Source organism: Piliocolobus tephrosceles, chromosome 6 (assembly GCF_002776525.5).
Source record: "Piliocolobus tephrosceles isolate RC106 chromosome 6, ASM277652v3, whole genome shotgun sequence".
In the NCBI taxonomy this organism is placed as follows: Eukaryota; Metazoa; Chordata; class Mammalia; order Primates; family Cercopithecidae; genus Piliocolobus; species Piliocolobus tephrosceles.
The window spans coordinates 5,517,342-5,538,302 of NC_045439.1; the positions used below are offsets into that span (position 1 = coordinate 5,517,342).

At 51.5% G+C, this 20,961-nt stretch overlaps 1 long non-coding RNA gene across 1 annotated transcript; it reads right to left on the reverse strand.

The window, feature by feature from the left end:
• Nucleotides 1-318: 318 nt before the first annotated feature.
• On the reverse strand, nt 319-6,955 carry LOC111538174. The gene is made up of 3 exons (XR_002730244.1): nt 6,928-6,955; nt 846-1,053; nt 319-512 (listed from the first exon to the last, which is right to left on the reverse strand). It is a non-coding gene; the product is annotated as an uncharacterized LOC111538174 (long non-coding RNA).
• Nucleotides 6,956-20,961: the final 14,006 nt, after the last annotated feature.

Genomic DNA, 20,961 nt, shown 5'->3' on the forward strand with positions numbered 1-20,961 from the left:
GTGGCCTCCAGGAGAAGTCACTGGATAGGTAGGGACTGTGGATCAATTGACATACACCATTTATAAAATGTACATTCTCTGATCAATCATCCATTCCCCTATCATGGACAGCACCCTGACCCCCAGGTCAGGGTCCTGCCGAGGCACCACTCCAGGGAGTCTGTCCTGAAAAACAGTGGTCCAATATGATGAGCCACAAACCCAGGCGAGGCCCCACAGTCAGCCTGGACGCTGCTCTGCCCCCGAGGTCTCCAGAGCCTGGAGGCCACTGTGTGTGAGGCTTGCTTCTAATGAAGGCACAGGCTCTGCCATGGGCCATCTTTATAAGTATTTTGGGAGGTGCTGACACCAATGCCTCCTTTAATAATTCCTTGGAATTATATCCAGGAAAGAGGTGATGCTGAGTTGCATTTGTAGCAGAGAAAGTATTGTAGAAGGAACCTGCCATGGATGAGACCTCTCCAGGTGTGGCAGAGGAGTCCCCCTGCCTCCTCCTGTAGGTAGCCTGGATGCTGAGGGTCAAAGACAGAGAAAGCCTGTGACCTGGCTTGACAATCTGCCCTGTGGCCTCTGGTTCAGCAGTACCTCCTGGACCATGGCCTCGTGCTGATGGCGAGAACATTTCCCTGGAGTTGCCCTCCCTTCTGGGGGGCCCTCACGGGCAGGTTGCATGGATAATGAGAATTAATGAGCCATTTAATAAGTATCATCAATTCAGCCCCCCTCTCTGCCTGGAACACAGAATGGGGCTGAGCACTGAAATGGTCTTGCCCAGAAGTCCCCCAAGGACTGGTTGCTTGGACCAGCGAACACTAGGCATCATCAACAGACCCTTCCCCAGGTACCTCGTGATGGTGCTGACACAGGCCTCCTCTCTGGTGGCGGGACACCTCCACACATTCTCCCACCATGCAGGAATGAGGCCAACGGTGTGGTCTTTGTCATGAAAAATGCAAGAGCGCTCCAGCGGTTCCTCACCAAGCCCCATGCCGCAACATTCACAAGCACGTCGGCATCCCCTGGCCAGAGCCTACATCACTTCTAGGGCTTCTCCTGAGGGTGGAACGAATTCTCCAGGTTAGCGGCGCAGGGAATACATTCGTCAACAAAGTTCCTGTCCCTGCGTTACCTCTGTGCACATACCTCAGGCGAAGCTGACAGTTTTCTTACTGTGAAGCTGGCACCCGCAGGGACCCATACGGAACTGACTCCACACAGGGACCCCAGCCCACTGGCCGCCTCAGATAAGACAAAGCATAGAGGCAGAGAGCAATGGGGCTTTGCAGCCACTCCAGGATGCTGCCCTGCACAGGGACCACATCCTGAAGGGGGCGGGGCTCGGTGCCACCGTCCTCCACTGTATTAGTCCGTTTTCAGGCTGCTGATAAAGACATATCCAAGACTAGGCAATGTGCAAAAGAAAGAGGTTTGATTGGACTTACAGTTCCACGTGGCTGGGGAAGCCTCACAGTCATGGTGGAAGGCAAGGAGAAGCAAGTCAGTTCTTACGTGGATGGCAGCAGGCAAACAGAGACCTTGTGTAGTAAACTCCGCCTTACAAAACCATCAGCTCTCATGAGACCCGTTCACTATCCTGAGAACAGCAGGGGAAAGACCCACTCCCATGACTCCGTCACCTCCAACCAGGACCCTCCCACAACACGAAGGAACTCAAAATGAGATCTGGGTAGAGGCACAGCCAAACCATATCATCCACCAAACCGGGGATCAAGGACAACCTCCCTTCTCCATAACTAGGGGCCATGCTGGAGTCCATGCTCTCCTCCCAAACTAGGTGCTGCGTGCAGGAAGCCCTCTGAGGCAGCATCACAGAGCCAAAGAGTCATTAGCTGGTCTCCATTGGGAGGGAGCGAAGGGAACCTGGCACCATGCCAGCATCTTTGAGTGCCAAGCAGTGAACCAGGAGATCCCACCAGGTTGACTGGCAGAGCCTCAGGGAAGCTGACCTGAGGAGGAAGTGGCACTGGGCCAATGACCTGGGTGAGGAGTAGGAACAGAGCCCAAGTCGCCCTGCCCTTCACATACCCACAGAGGCACTGGACTTCATCCAGGGAGCCACCCTGGGCCAGATCCAACCCTAGAAAACAGGCTGTCCTCAGAGGAGTCCGCACGGAAGAAGTAACCTCTCCTCAAGTGTCCCAGTGCAGTGGTAGACCTTGTCCTCACCCCCAGGGAACCACCCTGAAAAGCACTGGGTCCAGAGGGTCTGTCCCAGGAAAGGACCTAACCCTGTGGCTAAGCCACAGGCCCCGGCACTAGGGGAAGGCACAGGTTGGCATTCAAAGAGGAGGGAACCTCACATAACTCGTAAAAACACATCGCATTCACAGCAAACACAGCAAAGCAATCCAGGGCTCTTCCCCCCACCGGCCTCACTTTCAGGAAGCCTCCCTCACACAGCACAGAGCCGGGGTGGGGGCTCTCAGCTCACACAAGGCACACACTCTCACGTCTCCTGTGGGGGCGGCCCTCCGAGGCAGAGTCTGATATTCAAAAAGAGGTTAACCATGTATTATTCATGATGAATGAAGCGAACATAACACGGATAACCTCTCCTCAAATATCCTTGAATAGTTCTGAAACGAAAACCATGGCCTCTTCCCCACCGTTGTCTTTGCTTCCAGAACATTCTTCTCAGGATGAGCTGAATCCCAGGGTTGCAGCGGGGGCAGGGAGAGGTGTTCACATCCTGCAAAGAAAGCACACGTGCTGGCATCAACCTTCCATTCCCGTACCTTAGTCTCAGGGCCCAGGCAGCCCTGGCACCAAAGTCCAAACCCTGAAATTGGAACCATGCTCAGAAAGACTTCTAAGGCAGGTTCCATTAAAGATATATAAAAGCTTCCTCCAGGGATTCCTGAAAGACAGGATTTGAGGACGAGAAGCCACCAGAATGCATGTCAGAGATAAGCAAAGCCATCACGAAGAATTCTGCTTCCAACAAAATGGGGTGTCACTGATCCCTGAAGACAGGGTCCCTACCGCAGAGATGGTATCAGTTCCTGGAATTTCTCCCGAGGACTGCTTGGAAACGAAGGGTCACAGAATTCCAGAGCCCAGGACATCAATAATGAATAAGCATGCCGTTGAACCCCACCCGACAATCTTGCAGCAGCTTGACACCGGCGGCCCCTCCCTGAAGCAGGTCTTGCATCTGGGAAGCCCTTTGAGGCATGATTTGATTTAAAGAAAAGTAATTTTGTGATATTTATGCATGTGAAGGTGAACCCTTGTTCACAAACCAAAGCATGGCACATTGCTTCTGGGCCGTTCTCCCATGACGGACAGTATATGGCATGTGGAGAGACACGGGACGCACATCACAGGGAAAGCACCTGGTCTCCAGCCCTGAACCGCTGCACGTGTTGTCCACAGACCGGCGGCATTAGCATCACTTGAGAACTTGCTAAAAATGCAGAATCTTGGTCCCTGAATCAGAATCTGCTTTTTAACAAGATCCCTAGGTGATGAAAATCTTAGGAGCATTTTTAGAGTTTGAGAAACACTACTCTAGCCAACAATTCATACACACACACACACACACACACCAGAGGTGCTGTCGAACACAACATCTTATTCCATGAGAGTCTGTCTGAGATGGGGTGGTTCCTAAGGAAGACACGAAGCCATGCCACGTCCACCAAGAATAATCCAAACACCCAACAGGCAGCTGCTTAGGAGCTGCCAAAAAGTAGTAGTAACAGGAAATGTGCTGAGTTTTTACTAATGTTTGCATTCCCTACAGGAAAGTTTTCATGCTCAGAATGAAGGCTAAAGACAGGAGTGGCTGGACCCAGATGCCCCGGTCCACCATCTATCTAGAGAGATGCTTGACCCTGGCATCTCTCCAAGGAATTCCTCGTAGTTAAGATTTAACAACAAGAAGAGAGAGATGAAATAATTGTGAACATTTTCCAATAAAACAATATGGCACCAAACCCCTAAATGGCATCTCCATCCCAAAGCTAGCATTTGTCCAAGGAAATCACACTGGTGGCTTGCATTCTGAGATCACTGGATTCATTATTATAAATCATCGACACAGTCACACTCCATGGTGGGGCAGGCACCGATGTCCCCTCGCTGAAGTCAGCACTGTGCTTTCGAAAACTTCTGAAGCAAATTTGGATACTAAAACAATGGTTGTCCGATATTAATCATCATAAATATAGAGACCATACTACGGACAGCCATTCTTTAAGCACCAAAGAACTGTGCCATAGCTGGGCATCTTCTCCAAAGTTGGTGTCTCTTCCACAAAGTTCTTCTCAAGCAGTCCAAACAATGAGGATTAGCAGGTCAGCTTCACACATTGAGAGTCAAGCCCATGCCTTGGGGGTCACACTCTCGGGCAGGGGAAGGGGGTCTGGCCCCAGTGATCTGTCTCTAAGGTTTGCTTCATGTCCAAGAAGTGCCTCCAAGAGGCAGGATTTGATAAGTCACTTGAATGCTGGGTCACCCACAACACACACCCACGGCCAATGCAAATCCCTGGCAGCACCAAGGAGTCCCATGGCCCCTTGCCAAGCATGGCCCCGCCTCCAGGGTTCTGAGGTTAGGGCACAAGAGTCCCCACCACAAACCAACTGCATGTACCCTCATCCCCACCCAGGCGTGAGCCCCCTGGGAAGGGCTGATGCATGCATCCCTTTCAGAACTTGTCGTGGCGTCCAGGAAGTCTGCCGAAGCAGGATTTGATACTCAAAAAGAAATTGTCCTTGTATGATTCATCATAAATAAAGCGAACACACCAAGGATAATTTCTCCTCAAGTATGAAACAGCAGCACGGACAGGAACACCACCACCTCCAGGTCTTTGGCTCAAGGTTGGATGGTGACTGCTACCTGGCAAACCCAGTCACGCACGCGCTCCTACACACACACCACGCACATACAGGCATGCACAATGCATGCACCATGTTTGACCTCTCTTTAAGCACCAGGGAAGCAAGATGCCATAGAATTCTCACTCGGTTTGGCATTCTCTCTCAAGAGTTTGCTTCAAAGTGTGGATAGTGGCTGAGGTCAAGAATCCAGGGACTGTCTCTCTTAAGTGGAGCAAATGTTCTCGGCACCCCTGCTGACCCCCACTGCATGTGGCATTGTGTTTCGAAAGCATCGTGAGAATGGCTTAGCTGCCAAGCATCAAGAGTGTCACCAGCCCCCACTGTAAACACCGTGTGTGCTCTGGGCTTCCTAGTCCGTTCCATACCCGACAAAGGACTTGACTTCCATGTGTTGACATTGTTCCAAAAACCCACGGAGAGATTTTAGTCATAAGACCACCACCACCACCCCCAGTGATAGTTTCACAGCACACAAGGGTCCTGGCTACCACCTACGAAGTGTTTGACCACCGGGCTCTGCTCTGAGCCATGTACAAGTCTTAACTCATTCAGCCCCAGCAGCCCCACGAAGTAGACGCCGATGTGATTCCCATTTGACATGTGAGACAACGGGCACAGCACGATGAGATCCTTGCCCAAAGTTGGACGGTTAGTAAATGTCAGAGGTGGGATCCAAACACAGGAAATCGAGCTCCAGAGTCTGCGCTCTTGATACTGAAAAAGTGGATGACCCTGTACGATTCGACATGAGCAAAACGAACAGGACAGGGATAACCACTCTCCAAGTACCAAAGGTTAGCACGGAAAAGAAAGCCACTGCCTTGGGTGGACTTGGTATGTCTTCAAGGCGCGGTCCTGGGGATGAATTAGATGCTGAGGGTTAGTGGACCAGGTCACACACCCCAAGCAGAACATGCACACTCACGTACTGAGTAACAGCAGGGACCACAAAGCCACTGCCCCGCACCAGCGCCACCCCAGCCATCAGCCCAGGCTGGTGACGGCCCGCTCAGGAAGCAGGGACCCAGACCACACACATCATGCATGCTTTTGGCCCCGCCCACACTGCGCCAGGAGAGGGGATGTCCCAGAGGCCACTGCCTTCCCTAAAGTCATCCATGTGCCCGTGAAGTCCTCTCTGTGAAGTGGGGACCCGTGAGCGATTTGCCACACACAAAACGGATACACACGGTCATGCACACACATACCGCATCCCTTGCTGAGTGTGGACTGGGTCCAAGACAAGGTTTGATACTCACAGAGAGCTTGCCCTTGTATATTCCATGTCAATAAACCGAATATACAAAGGGCAACCTCGCTTTAAGTACCAAACAATAGCACTGGGCAGGTTCCTCACTACCATTCACAGGGCCGGCCTCGTCTCCCGGGGTTCATCCTGGGGGAGGAGGGGGTGGGAGACGCGGGATCAGCAGACCAGGTGGCAAATACCACCTGCCAGCGGTGTGCCCATAGGTCAGCTCTCCATCCCAAAGAAGCCGGAAGGGGCAGATGCCAGCATCCCTTCACTGGAATCAGCCTCATTTCCAGGTATCACTCCAGATTAGGACTTGTTCCTGAAAAGGAGATCCACCCCGCGGGCCTTCCTGGGCACACACAGAGCTCAGCTTCTCCCTTTCTACAGGAACTCCCTGGGCTGGGACCACCATCTCCTTCCCAGTGTGGGCACCTCTCCAGGAAGTCGTCCTAGGGATGCACTCAGCACTGAGGTCCCAGGCACTGGATGAATTTACGCCTTAGACAAAGCAAAGGCCCTGTGGTCACCATTCCTTCATCCATCTCACAGAGCCGTTAACACCAGTGTCATTCTCCATGGCAGCCCTTGCCCCATCCCTGCCAGAGGCTGGCATCGTGTCCATGAAGCCGGGCTAAGAAAGAGCTCATGGTCAACAGTAGTCAAATCCCACATACCCCCGAGTAACTTAGGAAGCAGATCCACAGCCCGTTCCCCACAGTGCCTCTCCCTCAAGAAGGGGAGAGGAACAGGAGCTGCCGGTCCAGGTGGCAGGTTGTGTGACTCATTACCCAGGCTGGCGCTCACCTCTCTTCACCAGGACGTTCACTTTCCTTGAGCTGAGGATGCAGCAAGTGCCCTTCCTGAAGCTGGCTTCGGGTCCACATGAACCCCATGGCAGTCGGGGTATAAAAAGCTGGCAGTCACACGGCCCAAGGAGTGTCTCCACAAACACAGAACCAGAGTCCCATTCTCAGGCTGCCATCCTAGGTGTGAGCAGAAAGCCAGCAGTCAGAGGCGGGGCACAGACATCGAGGCAGAAGCAGGCGCCCTCTGACCTCCCACATTCACGCACCTGGTGCGGGGCTGACAGCTCCCACAGCTCATCCCCAGAGCTGCCTTCATGGGCAATCACAAACGACAAATAGAAACAAACCACTCTTGCAGATTCAGCCTGGGGACTGCAAGCTGGATCATGAACACCCAAGCATCCAAAAAAAAAGAACAAAAAATGCTGATGAGCACACCTCAGCCCCTTCCCCAAGGTCAATACCACCTCTAGAAAGCCCTCCTGGGCTGGCCTACCAGGCTCGAAAACAGCATAGACAGAGCCAGTGCTCTGTGGTCCACCATCACTCCTGTCTGTGATCCCCTTGAAATGATCCAACATCCAGGTCTCCCTTACAAGGCTGATGCTGGGAACAGGGAGCCTTCTGGGTATGACTTGGTACCAAGAAAAGGCAGATTGATGTGTGATTTATCCTTAAAAAAGCAAACCACCATTAAACTCGGTGCACACAAAAAGGAACCCCCTCTTCCACTGCCTCCAGGGAGTCCACAGGAAGAACCAGCAGAGACGGCAAAGGCAGAACCCAAGGGCCAGGATCACAGCCAAGCTCACATTCCCGGACAGGGAAGCCAGGCCGTACCTGACAGGGGCTGACATCCGCAGTTTTGTCCTGGAGACAGCAGGGTCTGAGCGTCTTCCCCGACAGAGTTTGATACGCAAATAAGAGTCTCCCCCTGTATATTCACCATTAATCAAGTGAACATACAAAGGGTATCCTCTCTTCAAGTACCAAAGAGCAGCTCGAAGAGCAGGTGAGGACCACGCCAGGTCTTCGCTGGAGCGGACATCTCCTCCTGTGAGGCCTGAGATCAAGGGGGAGGGGCCCGGTGACAAGCCTCATCTGGCTGACCCTGGAGCTGGGCCTGCACCTTGCAGGTTGTGGCATGGCCCTGAAAGGTGGCACATCCAAGACTCCCTGCAGCGATATTGGCTTCTAAACAAGGGAACAGGTGGGCATGACTATCAATGTACTCAGCATGCATGGGTGAACCTGCTTCAGATACCCACAAGCTACATGGACAATGGAACCATCACCTTTCTCCAAAGGGGCATGGGGTGTGAAGGCTCAGCCCTGGAAGACATGGACTCATCAGAGAAGAGGGCATCTGCAGGCACCGCTCTCAGACCTGGAGAGTACTGAGACACTGTCCCTCCTCTGAGGCTGGCTGTCCTAGAGATGACCAGATCCAAGAATATGTCACCTATACCTGCCTCAAAACAAACAAAAAGAGGGCCCCAGCATCAGACACTGGGGACAAAGGAGTCCTGAAGACCAGACACACCTGCCCAAGGCACACCCAGGTGCAATCCACTGGCCAATGTGCTCCGAGGACTGGCCACTGGAGTCTAGCAACAGTCCCAGAGGGCACAGGCAGGCTCAGGGAGCTCCACCAGTCACTTGCCTTAGAACAGCCTGACATCCATGTGCTTCCCTCAAGGCTGACACTCTCTCAAGGACGAAGCCCACCAGGGAGTAGCAGGTCAGAGGAGTAGCAGGTGAGCAGCAGCGTCGGCTCCGTGCTCCACCATCCACCACCCATTCACGTGTCCAGAGAGGTGCAAGGTTAGTGCCGGAAGCAGGAAGCCTTCTGGGTATGACTTCGTATGGAGAAGAGGCAGATCCGTGTGATTTATCCTTAAAAAAGCAAACCACCATTAAACTCGGTGCACACAAAAAGGAACCCCCTCTCCCACTGCCTCCAGGGAGTCCACACGAAGAACCAGCAGAGACGGCAAAGGCAGAACCCAAGGGCCAGGATCACAGCCAAGCTCACGTTCCCGGACAGGGAAGCCAGGCCGTACCTGAGACGGGCTGACATCTGCGGCTTTGTCCTGGAGATAGCAGGGTCTGAGCGTCTTCCCCGACAGAGTTTGATACGCAAATAAGAGTCTCCCCCTGTATATTCACCATTAATCAAGTGAACATACAAAGGGTATCCTCTCTTCAAGTACCAAAGAGCAGCTCGAAGAGCAGGTGAGGACCACGCCAGGTCTTCGCTGGAGCAGACGTCTCCTCCTGTGAGGCCTGAGACCGAGGGGGAGGGGCCCGGTGACAAGCCTCATCTGGCTGACCCTGGAGCTGGGCCTGCCATACAGTTGACTCTACTTCCCAGCATCTCTTCAAGACAGGATTGGTTACCAAAAGACAGGCAATCCTGTACCATTTGAAGTAATGTAAATGTAAAATGGCTGAAATCCCTTTAGGGCCTGCAAAAATACCCTGGGAGAAGAACCTCTGCCTCTGCCCAAAGCCACTGCCTCCAGGAAGCCCTCCTGGTGAACACTGGCTAAGAGAGGTTAGAAGATGCAGTAATATGCATCATTAAAGAAAAAAGAGAAACAGAAATCCAACACACTCCATTTGCAAATCACAAAGCAGCACTATGACAAGTGTCCCTTCTCCTGAATTTGGCGTTGTACTCAGAAAGCCATCTGAGCAGTTAGTTGTTACTCAAAAGTATTCATCTCGGGCAAGATTCATCAAAGGAAAATGAGATTCTCATGGGGCAACTGTCTCTGAATAAACAGATATACTAACATCAGGAATCCAAGGGTCTTCCCATTGGCAAGAATCCCTAAAGGACACCCATGGACTAAGAGAGCAGTGGGGCTTAGAGGTCCCAGTAGCAAGTGCCGTAGCCACACTGGGTGCTCTGGGGCCTCCTTCCTGTGGACTGGCCTTCCCTCAAGTGGACAGTGAGGTCCAAAAGTCACTCTAAGGATGGGCTAGTTATGGAGAGTGGGTAGACCAGATGACCCACATCTACATTAGACATTGACTTTGCTGACGGTCATTCTTTCATGTATCTGGGAGATGCATTGACCAGGAGACCTCTTCCCAGAGGCTGGCATCATGCTGGGCAGTCCTGCCAGAGTAGCAGCCCATGGATGCTTTGTGATGAGCAGGGCCCATCAAGGGAGGCCCTTTGTTCTTTCTTTTTTTTTTTTAAACTTATTTTTTTGAGACGGGGATCTCTTTCAGCCAGGTTGAAGTGCAATGGCACGATCTTGGCTCACTGCAATCTCCCAACTCCCAGGCTCAAGTGATCCTCCAGCCTCAGCCTCCTAAGTACTGGGACCACAGGCACACACCATGACGCCCAGCTAATTTTTGTATTTTTTGCAGAGACGGGTTTTTGCCAAGTTGCCCAGGCTAGTTTTGAACTCCTGGGCTTAAGCCATCCACCGTCTCAGCCTCCCAAAGGGCTGGGATTACAAGCGTGAACCACCATGCCTGGCCAAGGGAGGCCCTTTTTTTTTCTAAGCAGAACAGGTGCTCTGAAAAGAAAACCTTATATCATCTCCAAAGCCAGCATCTCTTCCAGAAAGTTCTTGGAAGGATGCATGAGATGAAGAGGGTCAGAGAACCAGGTCACAAACAGCAAGACAGAGGCACATGCCTTGTGGTCAACCATCCACACCCCAGGGTTATCCTGGCCATCTAACAGATTGCTGGAGTCAGCCTTGTTCCCAAGAAGGCTTCCCAGGCAGGATTTGCTCCCTAGAGAGAGTCTGCTGTTGTATAATCATTGCAAGGAAACCAGAAGCAGGAAGGATTACCTCTCTTCAAGTAGCAAATGATGGCAGTGACAGGAAGGCCATTTTCACTGTGACTAAGTTGCCACCAACTCCAGGAGCAAGCCTGAGAGACACACATGGGATCTGCATGGTGAAAGCAGCACACTGAGGTGTGAAGTGCAGGCCTGCTGGTGAACCATAAGTCTATTCCTTCCATAGCCCCTGAAACAGTGCTCCTTCCTGAAATTGACAGCCCACTCAGGTACTCTCTAAGGTACGACTAGTCACAGAAAAAGAGGTTCATTCCAGAAAATGCATTGCAATCATGGTAAACACACAGAGAACAAACTTCGTTCAAGGTCAATGAGGCAATACTGAGAACACAGCCTTGTAACAACACATTATGCACGCGCCCAGGGCAGTGAGCAAACAGCAGAGAAGCTGACGGCGTATTTCACACAAAGTACAATTCTGTATCTGTCCGTCCTGTACCCGAGAGGGGTACAGATGGCATCCCTTCTTCCATGGCGACTTCACGTCCTCCGAGGTTTTCAAAGCAGCATTTGATACTGAAAACGTGGATTTTCCTCTATGATTAATCATAAATAATGTACTCATAGAAGGAGAATCTACCTTTTAAATACCAAAGAAGGATTCCATCCAGGAAAATGCGCACCTGTGCTTGAGTCATCGGAAAAGAAAGTCACATGAGGCAGACGAGCTTCCATGGAAACACTGGCACCATAAGACCCACAATTTAATCTTCACCAAGTTGGCATCTCAAGATGGTTCTCAGGCGCACCCCATTTGTTCAGATACGACGCGCGGCCCACCATCTTTGCACCTAATCAGGCCCTACGGTCTCTTCCGGAAGCATTTCCAAAGCAGCATTTGATACTGAAAACATGGATTTTCCTCTATGATTAACCAGGAATCACGTAAACATAGAAGGAATATCCACGTTTTAAATACCAAAGAAGGACTGGCCTCTGGAAACGACAAGTCTGAACGCAGTTCATGGAAATAGGAAGCAAGACAGCAACGCAACCGTTTTCAGTCCCATGGTGTAGCCGTGACAACACACCACAGCCTGTGTGCCGAGCTGGCTCCTCCGCGAAAGGGGGCTTCTAAAGGTGATGGTCAGCAGACATATGGCACGAACTCAGCACATGTTCTGCGGCCCACCATCTTTCCACTTACCCTGGAGGGCTCAGCCCCACCTCACGTCCCTGCTGGTGGCTTCCGTCCAGCCATGATCCCAAGGCAGCATTTGATACTGAAAACGTGGATTTTCCTCTATGATTAACCATCAAACACGTAACCATAGAAGGAAAATCTACCTTTTAAATACCAAAGAAGGTTTCATCCCAGAAAGCACGAACCTAAGTACAATCCATCAAACACAAAAGTAGCACAACACAGAGGAGAGCATTCGGCCCCACGGAGAAACTGGTGACAGAGCCCAGCCGCTTGGCTGAGCAGGCGGCTCGCGACAGGGGTCTTTTCCAGATGGGTGGGTGGTCCGCAGACATATGGCACGAATTCAGCACATGTTCTGGGGTCCACCGACTTTCCACTTACCCTGGATTGGGGGGGGGGGACTTTATTGTCTCTTTCCTGATGGTGGTTTCAGTCCAGGAATGTTTCCAAGCAGCATTTGATACTGAAAACGTGGAATTTCCTCTATGTTTAACCATAAATAACATAAACATAGAAGGAATATCCACCTTTTAAATACCAAAGAAGGATTGAGTCCTGGAAAGCATGAACCTAAGCACAATCGATCGAGATGAAAGACAGCACAGGACAGGTGCAGTCGGCAGGGGCCTCCCGGGCTAGCAGCAGTGACGTGGGCCCTGCGGAGGACACATGTCTCGGGACAGACCTTGCTAACAAGAGCTTAGGTTCTGGGATTCACCTTCCATCACTCTCTGCATGGGGCCGGGAGCTAACCTTCCTCTCAGAAATGTTCAGAAATGTTTTCAAAGCGGCCTTAGATACTGACCATGTGGATTTTCCTCTATGATTAACCATAAATCCTGTAAGCATAGAAGGAACATCCACCTTCTAGATGCGAAAAGTTGGAACAGCCCTGGAGAACACAAACCCAAACAGGACTCATCAAAGGGAGAAGGTAACGGAAGCAGGTGAGCGCTTTGAGGGACCGCAGGGCCCACCCCCGCCTCTTCACGTCCAGAGATGGAACTCCCACGGAGGCACGCGTAGGTTTGGGGTCTGCCCTGCTGTCACTCGTCTGGGTGGGGGTGACCCTAAGGTCTCTTCCCTAATGGAGATGTCATGGTCAAGAGCGTTTCCAAAGTAGCATTTAATTCTGGAAAACAAAAAACAAAAAAAAGTGAATGTTCATCAAAAGTTTGCCATAAGTAAAGCAGGCGAAGGAGGGATTCATGCTTTAAACTCCAAAAATATAAAAAACAAAAAGAAAATAAGCCTGTCAGGTTCCTAAAGTCAGCACTGCCTCCATGACGCCCTCCCAAGGCACCTAATGACCAACGTCACGTAACTGTGGGCTGGAGCGTCCTTCACATACCTTGGAGGGAGAAGGATATCCAAGAATCTTCCAGAAAGTGAAGCTTGTGTCCAGAAAGTGAAGCCTGTGTCCAGAAAGTTTCAATCGGCAGGACTGGTCATGTCAGTGTGACAGACTGAGGAATGGGCAAACAGGTCAAAAACAATGTCTCTTTAAATATAACCGAGAGGTAGCAAAACATGATGCTCACCAGCCCCTACCACCACCACCCTCTACAAACAATGATCGCAGCTTCCAGAAAAATCAGTTTTGGGGTGGACTGGATGCAGAGGCTTACTAAAATAGCGACAACACATGCCTCCCAGAGTTAAAAATAAAGGACCAGTATTCCCAGACTCAAACCCTATCCCGCAAGGGTGCCATCACTCCAGGAAGTGCCCCTAAAATGGCTTCAGTACTGAGGATCGGGTCACATTCTCCACAGGCAAAGCGTATGCTCCATGTCCAACCCTCCATTCACATTCCACAAACCGACAACCTACACCCATCTCATTTCTCTAAAGCTGGAATTGGTTCAAAACAGTCTTGTACTTAAAAACCACTACCTTTCACACATGCAGAGTTAGGCGTTCCTCCTACTGGCAAATGGATTAGACAGCGGACCAGATAACACCCATTGTCTGCAATTCGCCAGTCCCTCCCATGCCAGCTTGTTGAGGAAGCAAGTCTGATTCCCCGAAGCCTCAAAGCACAATTTGGCATAAATAAAGCAAATCTACATGGACAAGCATTCTGCCCATACCAGCCAGAGCAAGGCCACTTCCCCCAGGTCATGGCTGCCTCCATGAGGCCCCGTTGAGGACCAATGGGAATCAAATGGTCTGAGTCATAAACATGTATTCTCTGTGGCCAGACATCATTCATGTCCCCAGGAGTGGGTCTTGCCAGGATGGTCCTGAAGAGGGGGGACATGGAATTGAGGAACAGCTGCTGGCTGGGCTTGGGGGTCTTATTTTGGTAACTGAAACACCAGCAGCCTGGAAGAGCTGGGATAGGTGTAATAATCAGCCAAGGAACTCTTCTTCCTGTGAGTTGGGAGAAAGGTCAGCCCACAGGCTGTCTCTTCTGAGGGGCTGGCATCCCTCCCTGAGGGGCCTGGCTAGGGTACCCAGGCTAGTGAACAAACACATCCGTGTCTGCCCCGGGCCTCAGCTCTAGGTGCAGCTGACTCCCCAGGCCCTGCTGGGGGATCTGGCTGCAGCAACCCTGCTCAGGACAGGACTTGTCCTTAACTGGATACGCCCCTAATTGGTTTCTTCCGCTTTTTTCACCTGCCCCCTCCCCACTTCCTCCCGGAATGGGCTTTCCTGATGGTACTTCCTCCGTGATTAACCATAAATCGTGTAAGCATAGGAGGAACATTCACCTTTTAGATGCAAAAAGTTGCTGGCCGGACGTGGTGGCTGACGCCTATAATCCCACAACTTTGGGAAGCCGAGGTGGACGGATCACCAAACCTGGCCAACATGGTAAAACCCTGTCTCTACTAAAAATACAAAAATTAGCCGAGCACAGTGGTGGGCGCCTGTAATCCCAGCACTTTGGGAGGCTGAGGTGGGCAGATCACGAGGTCAGGAGATCGAGACCATCCTGGCTAACACGGTGAAACCCCATCTCTACTAAAAATACAAAAAATTAGCCAGGCGTGATGGCAGGCGCCTGTAGTTCCAGTTACTCAGGAGGCTGAGGCCGGAGAATGGCACGAACCCGGGAGGCAGAGCTTGCAGTGAGCTGAGATCACGCCACTGCACTCCAGCTTGGGCAATAGTGTCAGGTTCCGTCTCAAAAAAAAAAAAAATTCAGTGTGTCCCCCATGTAGTCATAAAAATTCCCATCCTCCTCACTCATTTGCCATTTTTTTTCCCATTGTATACCTATGTCTTCCCTATTCTTTAGAGTTTAAGCTTTGGGAATCAAGAGACGAGATAGTGTATATTTTGACATTCTTCTAAAAATCTGAAAACTGTGCTACATATGGTTTTGTTCACATTTCTTGGTCCATTTCTTAATAAGAAATTAGTGGTGTAGGACCTAAATTTTTACATATAGATTTACCTTAAGAAACAGGATTACATGGTGATTCATTCAATAAATTCTCAATTCTCAAAAGGAAAAACAAATAAAGGAAAACACTTGCCATCTGTTCCACCATCTGCATACACACCCTCAGTGAGGGGCTGACAGACACCCACACCATGTTCCTGAACTTGACCCCACTTACAGCACGTCCTTCAAGGAGGCATTCAGTGCTTTAGGAGGTCCACTGTGGGGTATCTGCACACACAGAGTGAATACATCACCAACAACCTTCCTCCAACCATTCCTGGACAGCTTCTGGGGTCCTGTCTCTCTTCCAGAGCCCGGGGGTCTTTCTGCAAAGGAAACAGACGGCAAGCGTTAACACACAGGGACACGCACCGTCGGAGACGCAATGCTTCCTCAAGGTCTTCCTCTGACGTACCTGAGGTGGTGGAGGCAACAGTGGCCCTCTCCTGACATAAGCAGCAGAGAGCAGAAGCCCTCCTCGATGAGAGACGAGGCTCTGGTCGAAAGAGAACTGTCCATGTCACGTCATCCAACAACTATGCTTCCCCTTCCACAGGGGACTCAGAACCAGTGTCCCCTCCAGAGGTCCTCAGGCTGAGGGTCCACGGGCCAAGTGGCACGTGTCATATACAGACTGTGTGGCCTGCCTTCTGCTCCCACAGCTGCACCTTCCCTGAAGTGGGCACCCCATCATTTAGAAGGGTGGCACTCAAATGAGTCAAACGGGTTGACCGTGCAGGCCACAGCTTGGACAGCCTTTCTTGATGGAATTTTCTGACATGAAGACCGGTGCTGCCTCTCCAAAGTGTTTCTGCCACCAGGAAGTTCTCTGGAGGGAGGCCAGAGCCCAGGGGATGGGTGGAGCAGCTGCCCACTGTCCAAAGGGCACCTGCTGAGGCCAGCATGGTCCCAGTGCCGCCAATGGACTGCCGTTAGCATCTCCTCCCAGAAGTGGGTTCTGGGCTTTCCTGATGGCCCATGATTCTCAAATAGATGTGCACCATATTTTTCATCATAAATAAAGGGAAGAAACACAGATAACCTCTCCTCCAGTACCAAAGTGTAACCCAGAGAGCAGTCCCACAGCCTCTAGTTCTGGCTGGCAGAGCTCCGGGAAGCCCTCCCAGGGGACAGGGATGCTGAGGTTCAGAGGACCAGGTGGCCATGGTGTTGGCACACATGCCTTCTGGGCAACACCCATCACTCACCCCAGAGAACTGCTGACGCCACCAAAGCTCCCAGCTCGAACAGCCTTTCCCTTCAAGTGAGATTTGATACTGAAAACAGACTGGCCAGAAATGATTCGTCACAAATAAAATGAACACACTGGGGAAACTTCTTCTCTTCCAGGGCCCAAGGACGAACTGGATGTGGGGACTGGACACCCGGATAGCAGTGTCTTCAGGAAGGCAAGTGTTCTGCCATCATCCATTGTTCACTGCTCCCAACTTGGGGCAGACACCAACGTCAGACACCAACGTCTCTCTGCTGTTGGTGATCAAGGAGCACATCTCTCAGAGGCAGGACTGGCACCTAGAAAGAATGGGGCGGGGTTCGGGCGCAGTGGATTGTGCCTGTAATCCCAGCACTTTGGGAGGCCGAGGCAGGCGTGGATCACGAGGTCAGGAGTTCAAGATCAGTCTGGCCAACATAGTGAAACTCTGTCTCTACTAAAAATACAAAAAATTAGCCAAGCCTAGTGGCGGGCGCCTGGAATTCCAGCTACTTGGAAGGCTGAGGCAGGAGAATCGCTTGAACCTGAGAGGCAGAGGTTGCAGTGGGCCGAGGTCGAGCCATTGCACTCCAGCCCAGGTGACAGTGTGAGACTCCATGTCAAAAAAAAAAAAAAAAGAAAGAAAGAAAGAAAAGAAAAAGAAAAGAAAGAGCGGGGCTAGGAGGATTAGGCTCCAGGGAATCATCACTCTGGGAAATCCTGTCCCCCAGCACCATAGGGACGACTTCTGCCACAGTTGCCACCCCCTGTGAATTCTTCTGTGGAGGTGCGGGCGGCAGTCCACCAGGTGGCATGTCCTCATGTCCCCTTCAGCCATCCCCTCGAGCCTCCGGACACAGCGGATGGGGGCGGGGGTCTTCACTGCTTATTTGTTTTTGTGGTTGTGGCAGCTGCTTCCTTTTTTATTTTGTTTTTAGCTGCTATAATCTGAACTCTTCTCAAATGTTGGGGAACGCTTCTCAGTGGAGCCTGGAAGTGCGTCTCCCCAGCCTCCCTTGCAGCGGGGAGCTGGCATGTGGCTGAGGCTCGCCAACTGTGCCTGTTCCGAGAGGTGGGCGTGGACTGAGGACTGAGCATGGTCCCTGAGCCCACCAACATGCAGAGTCACCGAGGGGCTGCCGGGACAAATCCTCCATGTACATACCAAGAGAGGTAGTGACACCAGGTCCCATGCTCAGGGTCCCGTCGGGGACGGAGGCTCTTCAAGGAGAGATTTGATACCGAAAAAGAAGTGCACCATGTTTGTTTCGTCACATATAAAGCGAAAATAACATGGGCAACTTCTTTTCAGGTACCAGAGATGAGCACGACCTCCCCACCAGCGGCACACCTGGGCGTGAAGGGACACAGAGGGTCAGGGTGTGGGGGCAGGGCTGGGCAGACACTGGCAATCAAACTTATGCTCAATTAAGCCTAAAAGCATCAGGTGTTGGCTCACCCCAGGGTAGGCGGGGGGCATGCTGCGAAGGGCCGGGCTGACACTGAGCAGAGGCGGACAGTCATCACAGATAAAGCAAACCGATCCCAGACTCCCTCTACTTCAGGATCCCAGGAAGTCTTCATGGGCAGAATTCAATAATCATGGCAGACGGCTTTCGGAATGTTTACTATCAAACTCACAAATGGAGAAAATGGGATGGTCCTGGACCCAAAAATAGAATCTCCTCCATGAGTCCGTGGTTCCAGGAAGTTCTCCTCTTCAGAGATGGGAAGATAAGGATATCAAATTAGGAGAAACAAACCACTAAGGCAGCCCCGGCTCTCGGTGGACCCATCTATCTGTGCACCTTGCACGGTCCTGACCACCACGCCTCCTCCCTAACGTGCTCTGGGTTCCCTGGAGGCATGGCTTGCTTCTAAAACACTTGACAGTTTGGTGTGAGTTGTGACAAATACAGCCAACCCACAGACAGCCAAAGGACAGCAGGGGCCAGGAAAGGACAACAGCTTCCCCAAGTCCGCATCACTTGAAGGGCAGCCTCCCAGGGAGAGGTGGATTCCGGGGGGAGTGAATCAGGGCAGAAGTTCTGGGGCCCACCACCCTTCAGGCCTTCCAGAGAGGACCCAGTGATCCACTGCTGGACACAAAACACGGTAATTGTGCATCATTTGTCAACCAAAAATTAAATCACTAAGACAAAGCTTTGAAAGCATAAGTCCATAATAAAAGTCACCTTTCACAAAGACCCTGCCTTAAATAGGATGCTGAAGATAGATAGGCAAACCGTGAGAAACACATAATCAAAAAACGTAGGCTTTCCCAGTCACACTGGAAAACACACTGTGGTATCATCTGTTTGTATTGCAAGTAAGATAAAATCTAACTCAAACTGGCTTAAACAAGTAAGGGATGTATAGACTTATATAACTAAAAAGTACAGAGACAGAGCAAGCTTCAGGCAGGGTTTGATCTAGGGACTCAAATGATATCACCTAGGCTCTTCTCTAGGTCTCCAAGATGCCTTTCATGGTAGACTCCCTCTTCTGTGTCTGTGTGGCACCAAGCCCTCCCCTCTTAATCCTTAAATGGCTGTAGGACCTTCGAAGCTCACATCAAAGTTCACTGTCTGCTCCCAGCCGAATGGAATAGACAGTATCTACTCTGGCAGCTATCAGAGAAAAGGGAGAAACAGTTTCTTTCCCAGAAGCCACAGTAAACATCTCCTTGCCTTTCTCTGGCTCAGTGGGGTCAGAAGCCTATTCTGGAAGCAATTGCAGTGGCAAAGAAGAAGAGATCAAGAGATTCACTTAAGCCTGGGCTGGTGAAGGAAGTCGGGCAGGGTCAATGCAATCAAAGCACACAGTGGGAAGAGGGAAGCTTTCATTAAAAAAACCAGGGGAAATTTAGGAAGGGAGAAAAGACATGGGGTGGGGAGGTCCTGACCAGCATCCACTACAGGGGCCCCATGTGCCTTCCCTGAAGTTGGCACCCAAACCAAGACGTCTTCAAGGCAGAATAGGATACTGAAAAAGAAGTGCACCGCGAATGTTTCGTCACAAATAAAGCGAAAAAAACACGGGCAACTTCTCATTAAGTACCGCACGTCAGCACCGTTGACAGCACTGCTTCTCTGCGACTGGTATCACTTCTGCAGGCTTCCTGAGAACACATGGGTCCTGATGCACACCGGGCAATGGGGGACAAAGATATGGCCCTGCATACAACCCACCTCAAGACCTCGGAGACTTCTAACAGGTCTGCCCTCTCTGCACAGGTGGCATTGTGTCCTGGAGGTGCTTGCGGGCAGGATGTGTTTAATTCATCAATAGCAAAGTCTCCTCCAGGATCACAGAATGACAATAGCACAGAAACACCGGTTTGGCATCCTAAAAGTCCTCCTGAGGATAGATAAGCAGGGACCAGGAGAGTCACAATAACTCCCCAGATAAGATCGATGAGATCTACCACCTACCCTTTAGGGGCAAACAGCAAAGTGCCCGCCCTGATGGAGCCCCTTAGCCAAGGAAGTCTTCACAGAACGAGTACCACAAGGGATTTTTTAATGTTTGCCTCAAACAGATGGAATGACCAGAGGTCCTGACACAGTGTCACCACCGTCGACCAGCTTGAGCCCGAGAAGTGCCCCCACGGCAGATCGGAGCTGCGGGTTAGGGAGGGGTGAATGAGCAATGAATAACACCCAAGTCCTCAGGTGGTCCACGTGGACGACTTTCTTGGTGGCAAATCCTCCCCAGTTCGTGCATTCACACCTCACCACTACCTCCTCCTGGGTGGAGTGCGCCTCCCTGCCCCTTGCCTTGGGCTCAACCACGTCATTTGTTCTGGTCAATGATCTAGGGGTGGAAATACAGCAGTTCCCAGCCTTGGCCTTAAGGAGTTTCTGCATTTCTAATTACTTTCTTGTGCCTCTGCCGCAGCCGTGGGAATATCCCAAGAGCGGGGTGAGAGCTTGTGGGTCCCACCTTGAGACTCCAGAGCAGGCCTTCCCTCCACAAGTCATCCTAGGAATGGGAGGGAGGCTGAGGCTGAACAGACCAGGACACACACCCGAAACAGAATGTCTGCTCTCAGACAAGATAGCCGCTCCCATACCTCTCCATGGACCTGACGCCAACAGCCCTCCCCTGAAGCGCGTGTCACAGCCGGGACACATCTTCCACAGAGTCCGACACTGAGAGCATCCAGGGCATCTCGGGCCTCGTAAGGCAATCAGAGCTGAACAACAGACAGAGGCGAACAACGACAACAAAGCCCTTTCCCCAAGCATGGGCTGGATGCTGCCTCGGGAGTGGCTGGATTCTGAGTGGTCTCGACACAGGAAGGGCTCATCTCAATCACACTGCCAGCTCCTCAGTCCCCCATCCACGACTCACCAGGAGTGTTGCTGACACCAGTGGCCCTGCCAGAATCTAGCTTCATGTCCAGGAATTCCTCCTATGGAAAAGAGACGGACCACGTAG